Source organism: Uranotaenia lowii, chromosome 2 (assembly GCF_029784155.1).
Source record: "Uranotaenia lowii strain MFRU-FL chromosome 2, ASM2978415v1, whole genome shotgun sequence".
Taxonomy (NCBI): Eukaryota; Metazoa; Arthropoda; class Insecta; order Diptera; family Culicidae; genus Uranotaenia; species Uranotaenia lowii.
The window spans coordinates 407,017,894-407,040,553 of record NC_073692.1 but is presented as its reverse complement, the minus strand read 5'-3'; the positions used below and the strand labels follow the sequence as shown (position 1 = coordinate 407,040,553).

The 22,660-nt window shown below is 34.1% G+C and overlaps 1 protein-coding gene across 9 annotated transcripts in view; it reads right to left on the bottom strand.

Moving 5' to 3' along the window:
* LOC129749106 (sodium-dependent neutral amino acid transporter B(0)AT3) overlaps positions 1-21,373 on the bottom strand; it is a 157,710-nt gene extending 136,337 nt beyond the window's left edge. For 4 of the 9 annotated variants that reach the window (XR_008737927.1, XM_055743971.1, XM_055743983.1 and 1 more), the window contains exon 1: positions 21,305-21,373. The gene's annotated coding sequence lies outside the window, so the exon portion shown is untranslated. Of the gene's footprint in view, positions 1-21,065; positions 21,086-21,233 lie in introns of those variants that run through there. The other 5 variants (XM_055743973.1, XM_055743976.1, XM_055743980.1 and 2 more) reach the window with 5 other exon arrangements.
* Between the last annotated feature and the right edge of the window lie 1,287 nt (positions 21,374-22,660).

Sequence of the window (22,660 nt, the reverse complement as noted above, 5' to 3'; positions counted from 1 at the left end):
ATAAACTTGGAAAAATATTTTTGTATTGTTTTTGAGTCGTTTCGATCCAATGTTTTGGAGCATCATTTGCCTACACTGGGGCGTTTAACATTCAATGATTTCAAAGGTTGTTTTTAAAGGTGTTTGTAAAAAATCGAATATTTTCATAGTTTTTACAATAAAATGTGATATTATTGACAGAATATGAGTTGAAGATAGAAATACGAAGTACATGTTGCAATGTATTCGGGTGTTAAGCTTATGTATTCCGCATACTCGGTCATTTCCCTTGGCAGGTGCATATTCCCCCGAAATACCCTTCCTAATTTTGTTGCTCTGTTTGAGGCATAACCTGACTATTTTTTCGCTACTGCTACCGATTTGTCTTTTTTTAAATTGATTTATTTACTTATTTTTTGTCTTCGGCCAAATTCTAGCCAAAGATTTTTTTTGTGAGCTCCATGTTTTCATTTGCATCGTGTAAGAACAAAATATTCAAGAAAAATCAAAATTCTAATCTAATTTTTTCGTTTTTCCGTACAACATTTCAAATCACAACTCGGGTACCTAATTCGGTTTTAAAAATCTGCAAAAGTTCTGTCGTTCGTTTTGACCGAAAACGAAACTACAGTGAGCGAAACAAGAATTGTATCACTATGTGTTTTGCTTGTTAGAATATGAATGATTTATAATCACCAACATTTTCTTCTACAACTTCTTTTGAATTCTTCAACGGATAAGTCAAACATTAGTTTACTTTTTTTTTGGATGAAGCAATTGGCGTTGAGGAACGAAAATATGGAAAAATGTGCGAAATAAGAAAAGTACTACTTATGTTTTTCTAGCAAAATAAAGGTTATTTCTAAAAATTTACTGCGTAAATGTTAACAATAATGCTTTTACAAACGATCTGAATAGATTCCTGCATTTTTAGACGTTTTCTAGCGTTCCAAAGGTTTTAAAGTGGTTTTTGAAATATGTTCCTCTAGAACTGAGGAATTTTATATTTGAGCTGTAATACTTTACCAAACTGCTTATCCTTAACATGACGTGAAATGATGAAGCTTACATCCTGGGTTAACTTTGAACCAGAAAAATCAGGTTGGAATTGATTTTTTTTTTTGTTTTTTTCAGTAAACCACACTTGTTGTGCTGAGCGGCGTTCTCAAATCGAATCATCATCGCTCGCATTCTTTTCTTGTGCCAATTACGCTGTGATATTGATTATTCATGATTTTAGTGAAAGCTGAGTTTTGGGTGTAACTAATTGACTAATTCAATTCCAATTGTTTCTAAGCCTTTTGAATTGAAAGAAGGAAGAAGTCTAAATTTGAGACGACTACACCCCCACCTTGTCGATCAAGTCGATCATTTCGTAAAATTTTAAAGAAAACATTGCTTTTCAAGTTATTGTCTGGCTTTAAAAAAGTTTCAGTGATGGCAGCAATATTTATGTTTTGAGTTGTCAAGAATTAAAATAATTCATCTTGGTTAACCAGCAAAGATCTAGCGTTCCAATTCATAATAATTACAAATCGATTTGGATCCATGAGGGAATCGCTCAGTCATAATAATTTTGTTAGATTAATAAAAAATAGTTTGAAAGGTTCACAGTAGAGTTTGCTTTCAATTTCAATTTTTTTCTCGGAAATATCACCCAAATCAACCAAGTTGTTTGGATTAAAAATGAAGAAGAAGGGAAGTTATTTGAATTTCTTGAACTTTCCCAAGACTTCGCATTTGCATTGAGAACACCAAACAATGAGTTTGTTGTGCTGAATCAACCCAGATAACATTAAAATCACTTCGAGCATTACCAAGACGTGATTCCAAGGTTGACCGCGAACAGGCAGATTGTTTGTCGGCCTGACGTGTGAAGACGAGAAAGAGGAAGGAGGAGAAGAAAAATTTTGGCCCCAACGGGACAGTCTATGGAATTGGAGAAATGACTACCTGCGCAATTCACACACATGAAAATTTCTGATTGTGGTTTATCAACACCAAAAAGGCATTTAGAATTTTCTAAATGGTTGAAAGTTTACCCTCGATAAAACATAAGTCGAGCTTTTTTTTAGAAATTTTTAATTGTTCATCTGACCTTTCTTAAAAAGAATCAGATAAAGTTCTGGAGCGAAGCCAACACTACTTATGTTATCTGTGTTGACCCTGTTCCTTATTGTAATTACTTGGGTTGGGGCAAAACCAAGCAAACAATTTCATTCAGTTGTGATCTTATTCGGTGTCTGATCGTCAGTAAGACCACGAAGAACAACTTTGTTACCGGTTGAGCGTTACCACCACACTAAGAACACTCAGGAAAAGCGAAGGTGAGTGTGAACGCACTCCACCTTAAGCTTAGCTGGCACCTGAAAGTAGGCAAGCGACAAATATCCGAGCTCGAAAGAATAACGTCCTTCAAATCTAGTTTATGTAGTCTAATTATTAAATGTTCTTTTTGTATGTAGCATGTTTAATCTTCGTCGCTTCTAGGAAAATCGTTTACGTTATTATTAAAATTCACTCTAGCATTTATAATCAAATAAAGTTAACAGCTCAGGGACTCCCAACGGTCAACTTGAAAGGAGAAAATAGTTTTACACAATACACACATGAAAACACTTTACAAATCAAGGAACAGTACAAGAGGCTTTTTAATTGGAAAATGTTGGTCATGAATGATTATTGAACGGAAAAGGATAAGAAAAAGACAACGGTAAGGGTCTGCACGCAAAAAGAAGTCTAAGGCTAAGTCTTTCCACTCTGAAACGCCAAGCTGATAAGTCGTTACATATCTCATCACGCAGTGTCTGGCAAAGTGCGATATAAGTAACAGCCGGTGTCCACATCTAACACTTAGGATAGTTAACAGTGGAATAAAAAGAATTACGCTTGGAATTAGAGAAAATCAGGTATTTTGCCATAAAAACTAGACCCCGACCATTGGTAAACCCACATGTTTGTCCTAGGACCCATTATTTTAACCTGCTAAATTCCGGCAGAAGTTAGGTTAGGCCAGGTGGTCTAAAGGTACATCTGACCATTACTAAGGGCGGTACCAAGGATTGGTAAGTCCGCCAAATCCAGCCAGCGACCCAGTGAAAGGCCACCTAACCAAACATTACTCCAGCTAACCGTTCGGTGCAGTTCACCGTTGGTTGAGCCAGTAGCCGATTCAGTCGATCACGGGTTCCGTCCTCCACCTGTGAATCCGTATATCCGTCCAACCAACCACCCACATCAGCCAATACCAGCCATCGTCGAAGCAGCGTTCCTTCGTCAGCCGGCCCACACTTCACACTACACGACACGAGGATTGTAACAATACAATTCTTAAACTAAATGACCGGTGTTTTACTGCTATCCAGTGGAAGTCCTTGTCTTGCCCAAGACCGCCCTCGAAGGCCTCCGTTGCCGTCGAGAGCCAGTCAAGTCGCCGAAAAAGAGGCCGATGTAGTGCCCACCCCGGATCAGTTTTCGTGGCTCTAGACCAAGAACTGGGGGGATTGCTCTAGGTCTTAGTCCTTCTGACTTAGACAGTATTAACTTTGAATGGACGATCATTTTTCGTATCGTACGTGAAAAGTTGATATTTTTTTTGGTATTTATGTAATTTAAAATAGTGTTAAAATCTTTGTAAGATTCCGCCAATATACGAGCAGCTCCCCTTCGACCGATCTGAAATGAAATTTTCACATCCTTGACGGAAGTAACGATTCCTTTCCGAAAGACATTGAAGTCAGGAACCGTGACCGTAATTGGTGGAACCTTTTCATTTTCAAGAATATAAGAAGAAGAAGGTTTCTTATTACTCTTATCAGAATTAAATATGTGTATTCTCTCATCACCGATGTTATGAAGGAAATCGAATGAATTGGAAATTTTAACTTTTTTGGCCGATGGACCTGAATGAGGTTCGGCAATTCTTTTTCTTCCGGCTTTCGCGCCGGCCGATGAAAAAATTTGAAAATTATTTTAGCACTGAAAAGTGCTGATTAAAAAGTTCCTGCATGCTCCGGCGTACGTGTTGACTACTCAACGGTACAGATGGAAGTGAAGCTGTACTATTAGAGTAGACGGATCATGGAGGTTCTAAATACCGAACTCATCCTGAAACCATATTTGTTCTAAAATTAAAACCGAAATATCTTTCTCTAGATCTAAATATAGACTGTGTTTTAGTTTTTGTTGAAAAATCAGATAGAAGAAGAATAAAAATATTAAGCTAAATCATCTGGGAATATAATAAGTTTTTATTTGTAAATATTTCAAATTTTCATTTTAGGCGTATTTACTTTTATTTACAATTTTTCAGTAGAGTAAGAATGATTTAATTTTGTCGTTATTTTTTCATAATACTTTAATAATTCTATTTTAATAGAGGTTTTATACCCATGGCTGTATCTCACGTAATTTTTGACTTGTTAGTTTAACACTTTACGGACCGCAAAAAAAATCTTTTCCGAGAAACAACGAAATTCGGCACTCTATATCTCACAAATCATTGTAACAAATTCCACAATTTTAGCTTCTTTGAGTTGCGGTAAGTTCTGGGTTCAATTTTGTCGAAGGTAGTTGAATGATTAACTATAGAACATTTGATTTATGCTTCTAAAGGATTTTCGGATCAAAAAGTGATCAACTTAAATTCGCCGTATTTTTTCTAATCATTCATATAAAAAACCTGAACACCCCTCATTTTGTAGTTATGTGTGTACAATGTTGCTTCAATTTGGCTTTTGACATTAGGTCTTTAGTTTTCGAAATGGCGTTCAAGCAAATGCAGCAACGAATCAGAATTTTGTACATTCGTCCTGAAAATCCAAACAACACGCACGCAGAAATAGCAAAATCGTTGAATGTGGCGAAATAAAGCGTCACCAAAGTAATAAAAGTGTTCTGGGAAACGTATTTCGACAACAAGGATGCCGGGATCTCGGGGAAACTGAAATCTGGGAGCCGCAGTGACGAACAGAAGAGTGGCTAGCACTTTTAAGCAAAACTCTCCGTTCGGGATGTCGCCAATAAGTTGGGAATATCGTCTTCAACCGTGCAAGCTAAAAAACGATCCGAACTATAAACTTATCTGTGCTGTTCAGGCCGGATTTGGCATCCTGCCTTTAGGTAAAAAAGGCCATGGAGTGGAGTGCACAAGGATGAGAATCCTCCCAACACACCAGAACTTTGCCCAATCGGAAAATATTGGGCGAAAGTTAAGCAGAACCTTAAGAACTTCAAAATGAAAAGATATTTTTAATTTTTTTTAAATAAACATATAATCGATTTTCACGCAATTTAGTTTGAACACTATTTTATCCGAGCACCCTTTAAGTATGAAGAGCAAAAAAAAAACGAGAATTCTCGTATTTCGTCCGCAATGTGTTAATTTTTCGATGAATAGGAACAGGAAAATTCAAAGTATCTTTTCATTTTGAAGTTCCATATGCTGAAAAAAAAATGCTCAGTTAAGATTCCATTTGATCCTGTCAATTTTTCGATGTTTAGTTTACCCAAGTCAAATTTCTGTAGATCTATAGAACTGTAGAAGGATACTTAATCTAACTTTCAACGTATGTTTGAATGAAAAATATCGTAATGATCAAAAGTTATGAATGTTTAAGGTTGAAGCAATTTGTGCAAGCATCGTAATTTCCAGTGTTTGGCACAAAAGCTAATAAGTCCGCTAACTTTTTGATAGCGGTTTAATTTTGTCGCTAAATTTTCCCGCTATATTTGGTTCTGCTAATTGAAACCGCAAAATCCCATACCTTTATCTATGTTACTGATGAAAGTTATCTTTTTGTTATTAATCATGTTAATGTAAAATTTAGTATGATTCTGACTCCAATGTGCGCTCCGGGTGAAAATTGTAAGCAGTGTTGCATTTTTCAGTGGAAAGTGTCAAAATGTTTTTCACACACGAATCTGTTAAATCACTGGCTTGAGAAACCGACAGTAGCCGAACTAATCCAACAGCTTATAATATAATTAAAAAAAATGTGTCCTGTAATTGAAACAACATGAATTTTGAATCAATATATTTTTTTTTGTTTGAAATTGTTGTTGTTCAACAGTTAGCGATAGGCCTCCTTGATTTGTTTTTTGATTGACCTCACTGAAAAATAAATCAGGTTCGTGACCGAATTTTGTGTTTCATTGGGTTTAAAAAATGAGGGTACAGATTTTTAAACGAGGCTTTAACAATTCAGAATTTATTGGATTAATGTTAAAATATATCTATGAAGTTGTAATTCTCTGGTCCTTGGTATCGTATTTTGATTTACGAAAGGAGATTTCCGTTCAAGCAATCAACTTCTGTATGAATGAAAATAAATCAAATTACTTGATTTCATTCACTAATCATCCACAAACGGCGGCGCAGCGTTGTCCAATCAAATTGTAAGCTCTTGCGGAAAATGCAACCTACTCGCGGGTGGAATGAGAGCAGGAAAAATTATCCCCCCTTATCATCGCGTATCCATAGAACTGCGGCATTCCACCACATGACAGTTTAGAGGAAACTCGTGCACGTTTTATCGATTCGTGAAACCGGTACTTATTTAGTAGTAGCTTTGCTCGCTCAATGTTTACACCATATGATAGCCACAGCTCATTAAACCAGGTCGAAAATAATAACGAATGACTAAACGAGTAACGACCTAGTATACAACTGCACCGAAATGGTCGGTTCGCTTTTGAATTCATTCCGGGGTTTTTTTTTCTGTCCTATTCTTCAATGAATTGTAAACCGCAATCGCATCTCGTGATATCCGCACAATACAAATTCATCCCCATAGGTACCCACATGTCATTTTTTAAATCAGTCGAACTGCCGAATTCCTCAACCACAACCTCAGGGCAAATCGAAAAATCTGTCAAAATTAGCTACCGGCATCGCGAAGCACGTGAGTTTGTTTGGTGGGTGAATTTCGCCCGACTTTTTTGTTTTGCTCGGCACATTTTCGACCGTTCCGTTACATCCGCTCACCCCTCGTTTTGTGTTGCTACGTTCGTTTGTCTGGTGGAGAAAATTTCCGTTCGCGAAATCCTTATTCTCTTTTTCTCTTTCATCCAGCTTTGAGATTGTTTGCGTGTTGGTTCATCGCTGTAAGGGTGGAACTTTCCATCCCCCAGCCAGCAGCAACGCGTTGTGAAGGTCCTTCAGCGCCCGGGTTCACTCATACAGGAACAATCGGGGAACGTTCTGCCCTAATGGAATCAGGCATATTGTCATGAGGTGTGTGCTAGACCGACGACCGGGGAATTGTGGGATGCATAATTAACCTGACCGGGTTGGGCGCATAAATTTTGACTCCTTCTTTTGATGTTCGATTGGAATCACACATTTTAGGAAAAATTATTTGAATTTCTTATATAAATTTAGCGATTATAAAACAAGATTTAAAAAACACATTGCATCTGTTTTGTGACTGAATCTCCAACTAAGTCAGCCCATTCGTATCAAAATCCATATGATAAACTTACTAACATACCACGATAATGCTTCTTCTTTTAAGAGTAACTAATCGAATTACTAAAAATATTTACCAAACTTAAAAACTGTAAAAGTATAAGAAAGATAATGTTTTTTTTAAACCTGCAAATACGCAAACACGTTTCGGACAGAATTCACTAGTGGAGTAGTGATAAATTCCGGGAATTTTTTTTTGCAAATTCTATAAACAACAATTCGTCTGCCAAAAAACCTATCATGTATGCTAAATGAAAATTATTGAAAAAAATTGAGTTTCAAAATATTTTTAACGTTGTAATATGTAATTTTAAAAACAAAAAAAAATAAGAAAATCAAGTTCTAAATTCTAGATTTGTCAATGCTAGATTCCAAAGCTCGATTGAATCTCGTTTAAATAGAATGTTTTTATTTGTTCAAACTTATTAGGATATATTGACAGTTTTACACGAACACCACCTTAGCAGGAGGCCTCAGCCCTAACCTCAAACCATGGAAGAACAGAATCTATTTTTGAGAAGGGCGCACGATAAACGCGTTTTTCCGGTGCTAATATCGACAAATTCGCCCTGTGGAAAAACGATACACGGTGTTCGTGTTTTGATTTTTTTAGGCATTCAGGGGTGCCAAGTGCATTGATATTTGGAAAATGATTATATTTTGTAATTGCATTGTTATTTAAAAACCTTTTCATAAGTACTGAGAATTTGCAATATTCCCGTAGATTTCTAGAAATAAATGAAATGCAATTAAATGCGTAGAAATTGATTGCAACATTTATCTGAACGGAATAACAACTGCCTGTATCGCACACTTAACCGATGTAGCGAATTATGTGGATTTGTTTAAAATAATCAGAGCTTGCAGGAGATTATTTTCAAAGTCAACATAGACGGGCGTTCATTAAATTACTTTTTGTGTAACAGTTAATGATTTTGCATTCGTTTAGAAGATAGAAACATATTTTTAATCTATCAAGCAGTATATGAAAACATATTTCAGATGTTTTAAATTCACATTGAAAATTCATTAGAAAAATATTGCTTATCTTCATCCATTTTGGGACGCCTCATAGTGAATTCAAACGTTTAGCTGTTGACATTTAAAAAATTTAATCAATTCAGAAATATTATAATTAGTTTAAATCAAACAAATACTGATTTTAGTAAAGCACCTAGCATCACTGGTGAGGCCGCCAGCAAATCAAAGTTTGAGGTTATGGCTGAGGCCAATTTTTCGCCAATACTATCGTCCGTATATACCCTTATAGCCTATGAATTTCACAAAGATTTACAAAGAAATTAAAAATTTGATGAACAGACAAAGTTTTGTTTTAAAAATGTTATTTTTCAATTATTGAAATAATCCTTAGCAAGAGACTATAATTTTTTGGTTTTTAGTTTAAAAAATTTGAAACAAATTAATTAAACCGATCATATAAAAATTCGAAAGGTCTAAACCTTTTTGAGTAAAGTTTTGCGTTTTTTTTAAAATGCCAGTGATATACTGACATTCTTTGTTATATTTTCACATCATGGAAAGTGGTTCATTGTTCATGTGTTGGAAAAAAAGGGAAACATAAGTAGCAATTTTGTTGACACGAATGCCAAAACGTTGATAAAGTGTCACAAATAAACAAAAAAAAGTAGCAATTTTAGCTTCTTCTAAGATCATAAAGTTTCGTTTTTTGGAGAAACAATGAAAGAAAAAGTGACTCACCTAAGAGCAAGCTCAGTGGAGTTGGGAAAAAGTGGTAGAAATTTCAACACTTTATGCACATTTTGAAAATTTTACCATGCAAAAACGTTTTCAAGATTTGTCGCCTTCCAGTTTTTTTACAACACGTGTTTTATTTTCGCATGCTGTGATGCAAAAATAGCAATATTTCTATCACATTCGGCTGAAATAGAAACAGTGCTGTAAAAAAAACAACGCCTAAAGATCTTGAAAACATTTTTGCTTGGTAAAATTTTCAAAATGTGCTACAGGTGTCAAAATATCTACCACTTTTTCCCAACACTAGTGAACTTGCTCTAATGTGTCAAGTTTTGGCACTAATTTATTTTTTGCTGTTTCAGCGTACACGCAAATATCTCAGTTCTTCAGTATATTGTAATGATCATTACGATCATATTGGAATGTCTGCTTAAACCTTAAAGCATAAATTCAGGAAAAATCTTAAAAACTGGTCTGTATTAAATACAATGAATTGACCCCAACAAGGTTTCGTTTTGATACATGTTGTTTTTTGTTCATAAATTATCATCGACAATATTCCCTCCTTGAATCGTCATCAGGGCCGGATTAAGCCTTCGGGGGTCCCGGAACATTTTTCTTGAGAGCTCCTATGATTCGATTTTTTTTTCATGTAACAACTGCGTAGAAGGTAGTTTCTGGTATCTTCAGATAAAAATTGTCCATCACGTGCTAACAGTGCGGAAAAGTTAAGCAACTTATCAAAAATGAAAGCGATTATTAGAGCTGTTAACTGCAAAATTAAATTCACTTTTTATATGTAATACCTCTTTTATAAACTACAATTATCTGGTTTAGAAAAATTGAGGATAGATTATTAATAATTTTTTAGTTTTATCATTGATTGCCGGGTATGTGCTTCATCGAGAGCAAGAAAAATATTTTCCTTTTAACAATTTACAAGTAACATGACAATTTCAGACCTAGAAAACAAAATTTAAAAATAAAACAATAGAATTAAAATCAAATTCCATGCATATACACTTCTATGTAACGGTTTAAGAATTCGGAACCTAAAATATGGCATTTTCAATACAACAATTATGGCTGGAACAGATATCAATTTCATCTGTTGTCACCCCGCTTCGAAATTTCCCAAAAACCCGAAGGGGGAGTAAATAAGATTTGAAGTATTTTATGTAAATTTGATTTATAGGTTTTGTGCACTATATCATGTATGCTATTTTGTTGCATACAAACTTTCGAGCAATTTATTCCAATTTGTTTGTTTTTCGCATTATTTTTTATTATCCCCTCTCGCGATGTTCCAACTCTAAGTGACAAAAGAAGGATTTGAAATTTGTTCCGGCCTTAGTGACTCAAATTAAAATCGCAATTTCCAATCAAGTTTCGAAAAACAAATTACGGATGAAAAATGAAATCCTTAAACAAAATGGATCAGGGCCATAGGGAGATCTGCCTCAAGAGGAGGGATTTTGGTGACAATTTTATTACTATAACATTATTGCTTGAAAAATGCATACATAAAGTAAGGTAAAAAAAAAAATTATGTTGAGAGTATTTCATTAGGCCGGAACAAATTTCAAATACTTCTTTTGTCACTCGGAGTTGGAACATCGCGAGGGGGGGAATAAAAAATAATGCGAAAAACAAATAAATTTGAATTAATTGAACGGAAACTTGTATGAAACAAAACTGCATAATATATCGTTGTGCAAAACTTAAAAATCAAGTAATTTTTTATCAAATATTTAATTCAATCAAATCAAAAAAAAAAAGGTGAAATAACTTCCATCTTCTTAAATTTGCTTTTTGGTCTTTTAACCTTTCAGAAATTGGAATTTTTCATCGAAATTTACATAAATTACTCCACACTTTATTTATTTCCTCTTCGGGATTGTGAAATCCTGTCAAAAAAAAATTAAAAATTAAAATTTTGATTTTTTAAAGAACGTTATTTTGAATATTAAATCAGATCTTGAATTTTGAATTTTATTTTTGAATCTAAATTCTGTATTTTGAACCTTAATAAAAGTTTTGTATTCCTTGTTTGAAATCGATTTCTGAACCTAAACTTCAAATAAAAATGCCCAATAATAATGAACATAACAGAACAGACACAATCTTTTTTCAGATATCCCTTATTTGATTTTGAATATTTGATTTTCTGTTTTAATATTTTCTTCCTAAATATAAAAAACTAATTCAACTAGTTTAAATTATGGATCACCATTATGGTATTTTTTTTATAAGTTTCAATTCTGCATAAGAAGAGTGTGAATTTCAAATCCAAAGCTTAAAAATGATTTGTTATTTTAAATTTTTTTAACATTCCGGACTGATAAGTTTCGAACACGGAACATGAATCTTATTTTACTTTTGAATGCAAAACCAAGATTCGAACCAGGATTTTGTCGCAATGATAAACCGAACTGAAAACAAGAATAATAAACTGGATAAGGATTTCCCAACCAGTCACAGGCAACAAATTTAGATTTTTTTAAAAAAATTTGGAACCCTCAAATCATGACCTGAAGATTTTAGTTTAATGAATCTGGGGAAAAAGATAAAAAACTAAGAAATATTAATGATAAGAGAATCACTCATAAATCGTTTTTATAGTGAAAATTTTTATGATGAATTGAAAAATTCTAAGCTGAATTCAGGATATTTACTTCAGCGGAGAATAACTGTAAAACAGAATTGCCACATTCAATAGTAAAAAGCTTCGGTTAAATCAGTTAAAAATATTACAATTCGAATTTCAAAGCCAAATTAAAATCCCTATTGAATTTCCATTCAAATTATAATTGGAATGGAAATTCAATTGAGAAACTCAGCATTGTGATTGATTGGTCCAACTTAGACAACTTCATTTTTTTTTATTTTGGATTTTTTTTCGAAAAAAAGAAAGAGAACATGATATAGAGCAGTGATTTTCAAAGTCGTCCCTACTGCCCGTTCACAGTGGGGAAGACCTGACCAATCGATGATCAAAACCTCATAACTTTTTCAGATCAAATCCTACTGGTTTGAAGTCTTGGGCAAAGTTGTTCACCTGATCAAAATCTTTAATTTGATTTTCATCTAGATGTTGTGAAATTTGATCTAGATAACTTTGTTTTGCCGAATTTCCTTAGGAACTTGGAAGCTACTCAGTCGATTGGCGTGAAAATTTTCATGTAAGGGTTTTTAGGTTTTAGTTAAATGATAATTTGGCATCCCTCCTCTCACAAAAATGGAGGGGTCCCATATAAATGTTACCTTCATATCTGCACAATTCTGAATGAATAATGCAAATGGATCCAAATTTGTTTAAAGAGAAATGTATGTGATTTTTTTTATTTTCAGGAGGACCTGATTGATTGATTGTATCGTAGGACTTTTTCTTATATAAAATAATTTAGAACTTCATATTTACCTTCATTGATAGCTTTGTCCAAACTTATTTTAGTTTGAAGCCAAAGATTTTTTTCTCAAAAAATAATGTATCTGTGCGGTTACAGCGTTTCCATTTTTGTTGTATTTTGGATCGTTCTCTTGTTATTGTTTTTCTCACAGCTTTTTTTCTTTCACAGTCTATAAACACGATTGCTCATTTTTTTTTTCTGAAGGTAGGTTATTCTATTATTCTAGACCTTGTGACTTTTTTCATTGAGCATTTCAAAAATGTCTCGTCTCCGGAACATTTTGAACCAAACCTCGGGAAAAAAAAATTCGAAAAAAAAACAACCAAACTTTCCTCAAACCAATAAAAACCACGTGCACGAGATATCAGAGATCAGTAACTGAACAAATATGTTCAGATAAATAAGCCATTAACTCATATTGGAACCTTATATAAGTAGCTAATGGATCAAGTAGGCTGTTGCCTAATATAACAGCAATAAAACATGGTTGCATCGATTTTTTTTAATATCCAAACATCCAGTGTGTAAATAGTTTCTATTTTATTTTTGAGTAAAACTAGAAGATTTAGTTTTTTTCCTATTGAACGAATGTTGTAGAGGCATTTTGTAGAAGAAATGTTGAATAAAAAATAAAGTTGGTTAACAAATACTAAGCATCTGACCGAAAAGGATTTGAGAAGTTTGTACATAGAAAGTGTATATTTCACCAAAGATCCTTATCTGCTTGTCAGTAGATAAAAAAAAAACATTTAAAAAACCGAAAAAGTATTTTAAAAATTATGAAGAGGAAAATGAATTAAAAAAAAATAAATGAGCTGAATTTCAAATTCGATTGAGTTGAAGATTTTCTGGCAAAAACATTATCAAACTCTGTTGTGTTGTGAGCCTACTTGGTTGAATGGTTCAACTGAATCAAAGCAATCGAAAGATTCCTTTTGATTCAACCACGGTAAATGAAAAGCTCATGTACCGGTATTTCGATAGCAACTTACTACCTTCTTCAGTGAGCGTTTTTAATTGATCGATCAATCGAAAACGCTCACTGAAGAAGGTAGTAAGTTGCTATCGAAATACCGGTATATGAACTGAAACCCGCAATTTGAGTTAAAAATTTTGGAATCATAAGGCCCGGATTGCTCGATCAGGTATTAAAATGAAATAGCTCAGATATGCCCATCCTGGATACGTGCGGGAAAAATTCTGACAAAATAATTATACATACATTACCTCGAAATTCATGATAATTAATCTACGATCTTTCAGCATTTCCTACGGATTATCGAACAAATTAACGGAATTCTGCGGATAAACGAGGATTCTAACTGACGACCAAAAAAAAAAGGTCATCAAGTTTCATTTGGCTCGAATTACTAAACGAGAGAATTAGAAGATTTCAGAAAGATAAGAAATAGGAATCCGTTTTCGGAAGTCAGTTGATAGGGAAAGCTTGTAAGAAAAGGCTGCACATCCCAAATAGCAAAAAAAAAAAAAATAAAGAAGCCCGAATTTAGGAAGAAAAAGCTAAAAGTGTGATGGATAAAATGGGCCGGATATGACAATATATTAGAGCAGGGGCGGTCCTAGAGCTGGCTCTTGGGGGGGGGGGGGGGACGATTTTTCCAAATTTTTAAATTCAATCAATATAAAAGAACGTTAATATCTGGTGAAAAATCAATCATTTGTGAGAGAGAAAGGTGATGAAGGGGTTGTGAGAGGGGGGGGGGGGGGGGGGGAGGTCGGTGTTATGGAAAATTGTGGTTTTTTTTTCAATTTCTTAATATTTAAAATCAGCACTTATGTAAATATAAATTATATAGAAAATACGAATATCAAAATCAGTTTCTGAAGTATGAAGCTTCTGGAACCAAATTTTATTTGATTTGCTCATGAATTTAAAGTTTTCATGCAAAATTTTCAATTTTATTTGTACTTATCTAAGTTTGTGGCATATCGGCGAATTGAAAATCTAATTAGAGAGCAATTAAGACAGATATGAAAATTGATAGGTGGAAAGGTCAAAGCTAGAGCGCTTTGGGTAGAAGAAACGAATAGATGGTGGCCCGGTCGAACGCAACCTCATGTGTTCGACCCATCTGAGCTGGTTGTGGGTAGCAATGTGGCTTCTTCGTCACTTACTACAAACAGCCAGCAGGTGCTGGGTAAAGAATCACACAAGCAGTCATGCTGTCGATAAGAAACAATGCCCTAGCTCACAGTTTCACCATCTATTCGTTTCTTCTACCCAAAGCGCTCTAGCTTTGACCTTTCCACCTATCAATTTTCATATCTGTCTTAATTGCTCTCTAATTAGATTTTCAATTCGCCGATATGCCACAAACTTAGATAAGAATATATCCCAGCGGCGATCAAAATAAGATAACAATTTTATTTGTACAAAAACTAATCAAATAGTCACAAATGCAACAAAAATTATAAAAAAAAGTGATTAATTCTTTTTTATTCTTCATGTTGATACCTACACATAATTTCAAAATTTTTAAATGATTTTGATTGAATTATAATAAAAAACTGTGAAATGAAGGGTTAGTTCTGAAAGTTAATACTATTCTTTAGGGAACAGTCTCAATCATTTGCAATTGAAATAGCCTAGCTTTCAGATTCAAAATATTAAACCTTAAGCTAAATTCTAACTTAATATTTCAATATTATTGTGTAGATGAGCTGAAAGCAGTATCGGCGACATAATTGGTGTAGATCTTGAAATCCAGTAGTGTTAGTTAAAAATCCCTAAAAGATCTTCAGACTGTTTAGCATGATACATTGCCTTGTTGCCGAAAAAATAGTCGACTGATATCGGGATAGTTTTAATTCACAAGGAAAAAATTAAAACAGAGGCAAACTGATTTTGTAAGAATTTTGCGTCCCAAACTCGATTTTTATGTCAGATTTTTTCAATCACTTCTTATTTTCTGGCGTTTAGTAATTTTAAAACTTAGCAGTTTAGAGTGAAATCGATCAATGATAAAGTAACTCCCTACATGGACAACAATAATGTATTAAATCTTTTCATTTTCCTTTATTCATTCAACGAAGAATGCCACAAAGTGGCCAATTTCAGAAAAAAACAATACAGATTTGGTCTTGATAATCTTATTTCGAAGATACAAAAGTATATTTAACATTTTTCTTTTGCTGTGGTAACTTTTGCTTACATCACAAAAAGAAGGTTTGTTTTGTTAATTATTTGATACTGAAAATTTTGATCTTTTTCGCAACTTTGTTGAACGTTGAAAAGCATTTTCACTTGTGCATTATCATAAAAATATCCAAGACTAACTTTGGTTCAAAATGTTTTTAAAATTCCCGTATTTTACAAAATGGGGGAAAATACTTACTTCTATAATTTTTTCTCACAGAAGTCATGGTAAATTACTCACAGTCTTCATGGAAATTGATCATTTTGCTGGAAAGTGCACAAATTTTTTAAATGAATTTTTACCTTGTATTTTCAAAATTTATACCGGAAACAAGAGCTGATAAAAAAATTCCAAATTTGCAATTAGTACTCCTAAATAAGTCGAAATAAGTTTCAAATCCTTTGCACCTCGGAAAATGGGAATTTCGTTTCCTTGTGTTATAGTTTTGAATGTGGATATTGGGTTCTGTTGATGGATTTGAATCTCTATCGAGAACAACAATTCCTTCATATTGAAACAGCTTTTATAAATTCTTTTTTGACCCTTTTTGGCTCTTAACACCCATAGGGAACGCAAAAGTTATATCACGTCGTCTCTTCTTTCGATTTATTGTTGCTGGAATCTTATGTGTTTCAACGCATTAGCTTAAATTTAGAAATCTTGAGAAGATTTTTTTTTTTAAATTTAAACTCTTACTTTGAATACTTTACATTCAATTTCTGTTTGCAAGTACTTGCATTTTTTTCATGGTCATCCGTAATATGAATGTTTGATGTTATACATTTCAAACAAAATTTAATAAAATCGTATCTTAAATTTAAATTTTTGTTTTTGAATTCCGTAACACAGGTTATTTATTTTAAGTTTATAATTAATATTAGAATGTTGGAAAATTGAGGGTGAAAAAACTCGTGAAAGACAATCTTTGCTGTGATTCAGAATCTGAATTTTAATTTGCAATAAGTCATAAATTCCATGTAAACGCAAGTGAAAATAGCACTGTTTTAGATTTTAAAATTTAGTTGGCATTAGACATCTGATATGACTTTATAAAGTGTAAAAATTCTCAATAAACCAGCTGTAAACAAAAAAAAGGACTTTTAAATTCAAATTTATATTTCGATTTCAGATACGTATAAACTTTTTTATCTTTAAGTAAAGTTTTATTAGAATGAATTGTCCTGATTCTGAATTGATAATTTTTCATCGATTTAGAAAATATTTTTTTATACAAAAAAAACCCGCTTGACAATTGCCCAGTATTTCTCAATTGGGCGGAGCTCTGGCGTGTTGGGAGGGTTCTTGTCCTTGAGAACCACCTGCACGTTGTTGGCGGCGTACCACTCCATGGCCTTTTTACCGTAATGGCAAGATGCCAAATCCGGCCAAAACAGTACGGAACAACCGTGTTTCTTCGAATTGGTTGGTCCGTATGACTTCGGAAGTGGGAACGAAAATTGTGACCGTGGAACGAATAAAAGAATATGGCGAAACCAAACAGGAAGCTGCGATTGGCCGGAGCCAGGCCGTATGGAATTTCAAGACTTCCAGGTCCGTTATCGAGAAGGGTTGAACATTGTACTTAAAGGCATTTCTTTCGCTTTTGGTGGTAGTCAGAAAGTAGGAATTATTGGCCGTACCGGCGCAGGTAAGTCCAGCTTAATATTGGCTCTGTTCCGAATTATCGAGTCAACGTACACATTTTAGAACTTTTCGCTGCTCAAAAGTTTATCAGAAATAAATTTTAAGCGGCATCAACACTTGTTATTGATATCGATTGAATTTGTTTAGTGAAATATTGGTGAAAGACAAAAAGATAGGTTAGAAAGTTAAAATTGAAGTCAAACGTTTCTTAAGCGCCTACTGGAAAATTGTGCCGGAGATGGAGAATTTGATTACAATTTATATTTCTTACTTTAAAGACAATTTATCACTAGAAACAAAAATTATAGAAAATTGAAAGTCATAGGATTCCGTACTTTTATAGTTTAGTGATTTTTGTTTATTGTTTTATTGTTTTCTGCTAAATCTGAGCAAATAAAAAAAAATGCATATTGAAGGCAATAAATGTATGACGACAGCAGTACAAATATTTCAAGTATTTCAGTCTTTCAACCATATTCACCCCCTTATATGACTTTTTCAAATTTGTCATTTCATTAAAATTCAAAACAAAACTGAGAATTAAAGCATTTAAAGCAAATATAAAATTTATAACGATTTGCTCGTGTTAATTTAGACTATGAGGGAAATTAGAGACAATAAAAAAAAAGTTGTCCCTATATTTCATTAAGGGGTGGGGGGAGGGGTAGGGTCTAACGGGTAAAAACAACACCATTTTCACGATTTTTTTCTAGAGCTATCGTTCAAACAAATGTATTCAAATTTTTTGCATTATACAAAGCATTGTTAAAAGAACATTTAGTAATTTTTTTGTAGAAAAATATTGAAAAATGAGCCGGTGACGGAGCACTTTCGAGGATGCCTTTTAGAAAACAGGATTTGCGGTGGACACTGTATCTCAGCACAGAATCATCTGAAGTCAAAATATCAGAGCAAAATATTTTTAAAAGATGTTTTTCTGGACCCCAACGTTTTTATTTAACTTAAAAAATTTTATGAAATTTTTGTGGCTGTTTGAAGTAAAAACTACGATTTTTCACGAAAAAATCGTAATTTTTTATCTGTAAAATCTCCCCAAAGTAAAAAAAAAAGAAAAAAGTTGGGGTCTGGTTTTTTATATGTAGAAAATGTGTTCCAAATTTGAAAAGAATCGGATAAGTAGTTTTCAAATGACGATGTCCACGGACTTTAAAAATGTGCTTTCGAGAAAAACGCGTTTGAAGTTTATGCTCTTGCTTTCTTGCAGTATTAGATAGGAGGAGATAAAGGCCTATAATTTCTACAGTTTTGCTTCAATTGACTTGAAAATTTGACACAACATTCTTGAAATGTTTTACAATAAGAAAATAAAAAAATGAAAAAATCAATTTTTTGAAAGTTAAGGTCTAACACACCCCCCCCCCCCCTTAACAGCAAATTCAAAATCAACACTCTAAGTAACTCTGCAAAGTTATTTGGTATAATTCAGTCCCGGGAATTGCAAGTTACAACTGCTTGAGTTTGGTGAACCGACTTTTTCCAATATTGATTAATATTTAAAGTGATACATAAATTTTTTGTTGAATGAACACCCCCACGGAGTGGAAAATTTTGAAAATTTAAAAGCACATCTACTAAGAAAAGTTCCAAGTTTTTATAGAAATTCAAGCATTTGCGGGTATTTCGTAACGGTTTTTTGCCGCTTACCACGCCTGTATTAGAGAGAATCTTTTCGAGATATTTTTCACGGAGCTTTTATATTATAAGTTTTCATTAGTTTTGATTTCTGTTTCTCGATTTCAAGAACTTGCAGCACTTGCAGTATGATTAAAGAAAGAATCAAACTTTGATTCTTAACACTAGTTTACAAAGTTTTAAAATATTCGTGAAGTTTTTTGACCAACCTATATTTTAAGCGCAATGCAAAAATTGTAGGTATTCATTTCGTGTAAACGATAATTTGCGCCAAAATACAATCTTTGAACCGCAATAAATTTTCTGTTTAAAGTCCAATCGTCTAGCAGTCTTCCTTGTGAAATATTTGTCCCAATTAGGGATTTGAGAAAATTATTAACAAAATGCAAACGGCCGGTTGAGAAAAGAGCTATTAATGAAAATCCAGTTTTTTTTGTTTCTCTTGAGCAAAATATCTTGAAATCTTACTCACGCTTGAAGCTCATAGGCATGCCAACCCCATTGTCAGATGTTGCTGAAATTTTGCATACGATCTTCCGCTAAGTTATCATTTTTTCTACCATGAATTCGCTAATATTAACAACACTGTTGATCATACACAAAATTTCAGTTCAGATGAGCGATCGAAAATTTACTATCATCAATATGCAAAAAAGAGTTTTCAAATTAATTTTATGCAATTCGAGATATTTGAATCTGAGTAAAGGTACCTTATTTATTTTTACAAAATTTCGTATTTTGAGCCTAACTTGAAAACTATTCTAATGAGCTTTTTTTAATTGAATTTTAGGATTCAGCGCCCATTATAACATTTTCAAAGTGATCCTCAGTTTACTTAGTTAAAAAATGTTGTAAACTAGTGTAATTATTGGGGAGGGTCACGTATGCTTCGACTCTCTTTTTCGCCGGAACATCGTATTCTCGGACCACCAGGACCAAAACTTAACCACTACAAACGCACCGGCACTTTAGAGGGTCCAAGAATCCTTAAGGCTGGTTGTTAGAAAACCACACTAGACCCAACCAGATTTCGTGGTCTGGTCGTTTGGTTAGCTGCTGTTGTTGTTTTTGACCAAGAGATTCAGTATGAAAAACCACAGAAAAAATAATGATACCCAAAAAACACACTCTTTCAATTATAAACTGGGGGAGGAGGGAGATCCGCTAAAAAAGTCCTTGTACGTCACAGCATCCCCACTTCACACACATTACATTTTGCGCCGCTCCTCTAGAGATAGGCTTAGGACCACGTTTAACATTATTTTGCGTCGTGTTTTCCGTCATTTTCGTCATCGACCGACGAAGTCGGTTTACGAATATCGCGGATGAATTGAAAAAAAAAATTAACCTACTAGAGAGGAAAAATGAAATTGAGAAAAAAAAATCCGCAAGGGATAAGACCAACTTTGGGACAGACGACGTCAGTCGTCTGTCTATAGTTGCTTATTGATATTTTCGGTACACGAAAATTTTTGATCCTGTTATGCAATTGGTTTTACGCGTTGTTTTTTCTCTTTTGATCCAGAAAGTGTGTTTTTCTTGTTTTGGTGTATGGAGATTTCTTCACCAGCAGCGATCGTGCTTGGGGTTATGCAATCCCCAAATTTCGTCACAATTTTCTTTTGGGGGTAGAAGGATTAAGAGGGTAGGAGGGCTGACTGCTGTTTGGCGGAAGGTTATTTGTCCTTCTAATTTGGCCTATTTCCGGAGCTACTTAAGTTCGTTTCTGCCAACTGCTGTGTCTTTTTCCGTGGGTATGACAACTAGTTAGAGCAATGCCACTAATGCGATGATCCGATTAAGATAACTGTCTGTCTGGAGTTGACCGAATGGAAAGTGATTTTTCCCCGAATAAACACAATAAATTTTCCACATTCGGCGAGACCACCCGCCCCGAAATCTGCTCTCTGTTGGAAGCCATTAGACGACGATGGGACTTTTCCAGCGAAATCTCGCTTGGTATTTTCCTCTGTGATGGAAGAATGTGGTCAAGTATCGATATTACTGCTGCGGGTAGATTTTCAATGGACCATCCACCTTCCACTTTTTTCAACCACCGATCACACCGAAACACCTTCATCCGGAAAACCAATGAATGGAAATGTAGGAAAAAAGAATCCCCCTCAAACGGAACAGCACCAGCAGAGGAGGAGGAAAATCGTTTTTCCAATGTCGTTCCAATCCCTTCAACAAAACCCCACCCACCCACACAAATCGACATTGGGGGGAGGAAAACGCGCGCTCCCGGATTTTCCGTATGCTATGTCTATGTTTACCGAAATGGTCTATCGACCAGTCAGTTTTCACCAGTTAAGATTTTCCACGACCGAACCGATTGAACTCACGAAGGGAACTGAACTGGATGGCGCTCTGGTATCTTTTTCTCGCCGCTCGCTTCAAACGACACGAATCCAAGGCATCGGAACCCGGGAAGAACGGAAGGAAGCCAGCAGGGAGCTGTTCTTGATGCCCCGAAACCAGTGCCAAGCCAGCCAGTGGCAATTTTCTATGCTCTAACTATACACCGGTAACTATACACAGGAAAAATAGACGACCTACACTGCCGGCCAAAAGTTTGGGATCACCCACTAAAAAACATGCAAATTTTGATCGTTCATATCTCAGCCGTCTTAGGACATATTGAAAATCTTCTGATCTCATTTGAAAGATAATGAGCAATAGCTATCTCGGAGGTATTTTGCCCAAATATAATGTTTTAGTTTTGAACTTAAAACTTAACCTAAAGTTATAACATTTTCAAAAAATCGCACTCAATATTCAAAGCCGATCATCTCGGGATAGGGTGGACCAAATCTCAAAATTTGAGTGGCATTAGAATTCCTGTTCTTTACTTCTCAAAACACAATCAAAAAATTTTTTGAAAAAATTCAAAAACGTATTTTTAATTAATAAAATAGACACTTGAGTTGTCGTCCAAAAGTTTGGGATCACCTCTTTGTATGGTGAGTTTGGGATCATTCTTATAAAAACATGCAAATTTATTTTATTCATATCTTTCTCATCTAACATCGTATTGCAGATCTGAAAGGTTCATTTGGAAGCTAAGAAATTGTTGTTTTTTAATAAATTCATTTAAAAATTATATTTTGAAGTGATAACCATAAAAAAATCACCTGAAATTTATTGTTTTTTTGAAAGTTTCCAGATTTTTTTTATAGTTCTCACCTTAAAATATAATTTTTGAATGAATTTATTAAAAAACAACAATTCCTAAGCTTCCAAATGAACCCTTCAGATCTGCAATACGATGTTAGATGAGAAAGATATGAATAAAATAAATTTGCATGTTTTTATAAGAATGATCCCAAACTCACCATACAAAGAGGTGATCCCAAACTTTTGGACGACAACTCAAGTGTCTATTTTATTAATTAAAAATACGTTTTTGAATTTTTTCAAAAAATTTTTTGATTGTGTTTTGAGAAGTAAAGAACAGGAATTCTAATGCCACTCAAATTTTGAGATTTGGTCCACCCTATCCCGAGATGATCGGCTTTGAATATTGAGTGCGATTTTTTGAAAATGTTATAACTTTAGGTTAAGTTTTAAGTTCAAAACTAAAACATTATATTTGGGCAAAATACCTCCGAGATAGCTATTGCTCATTATCT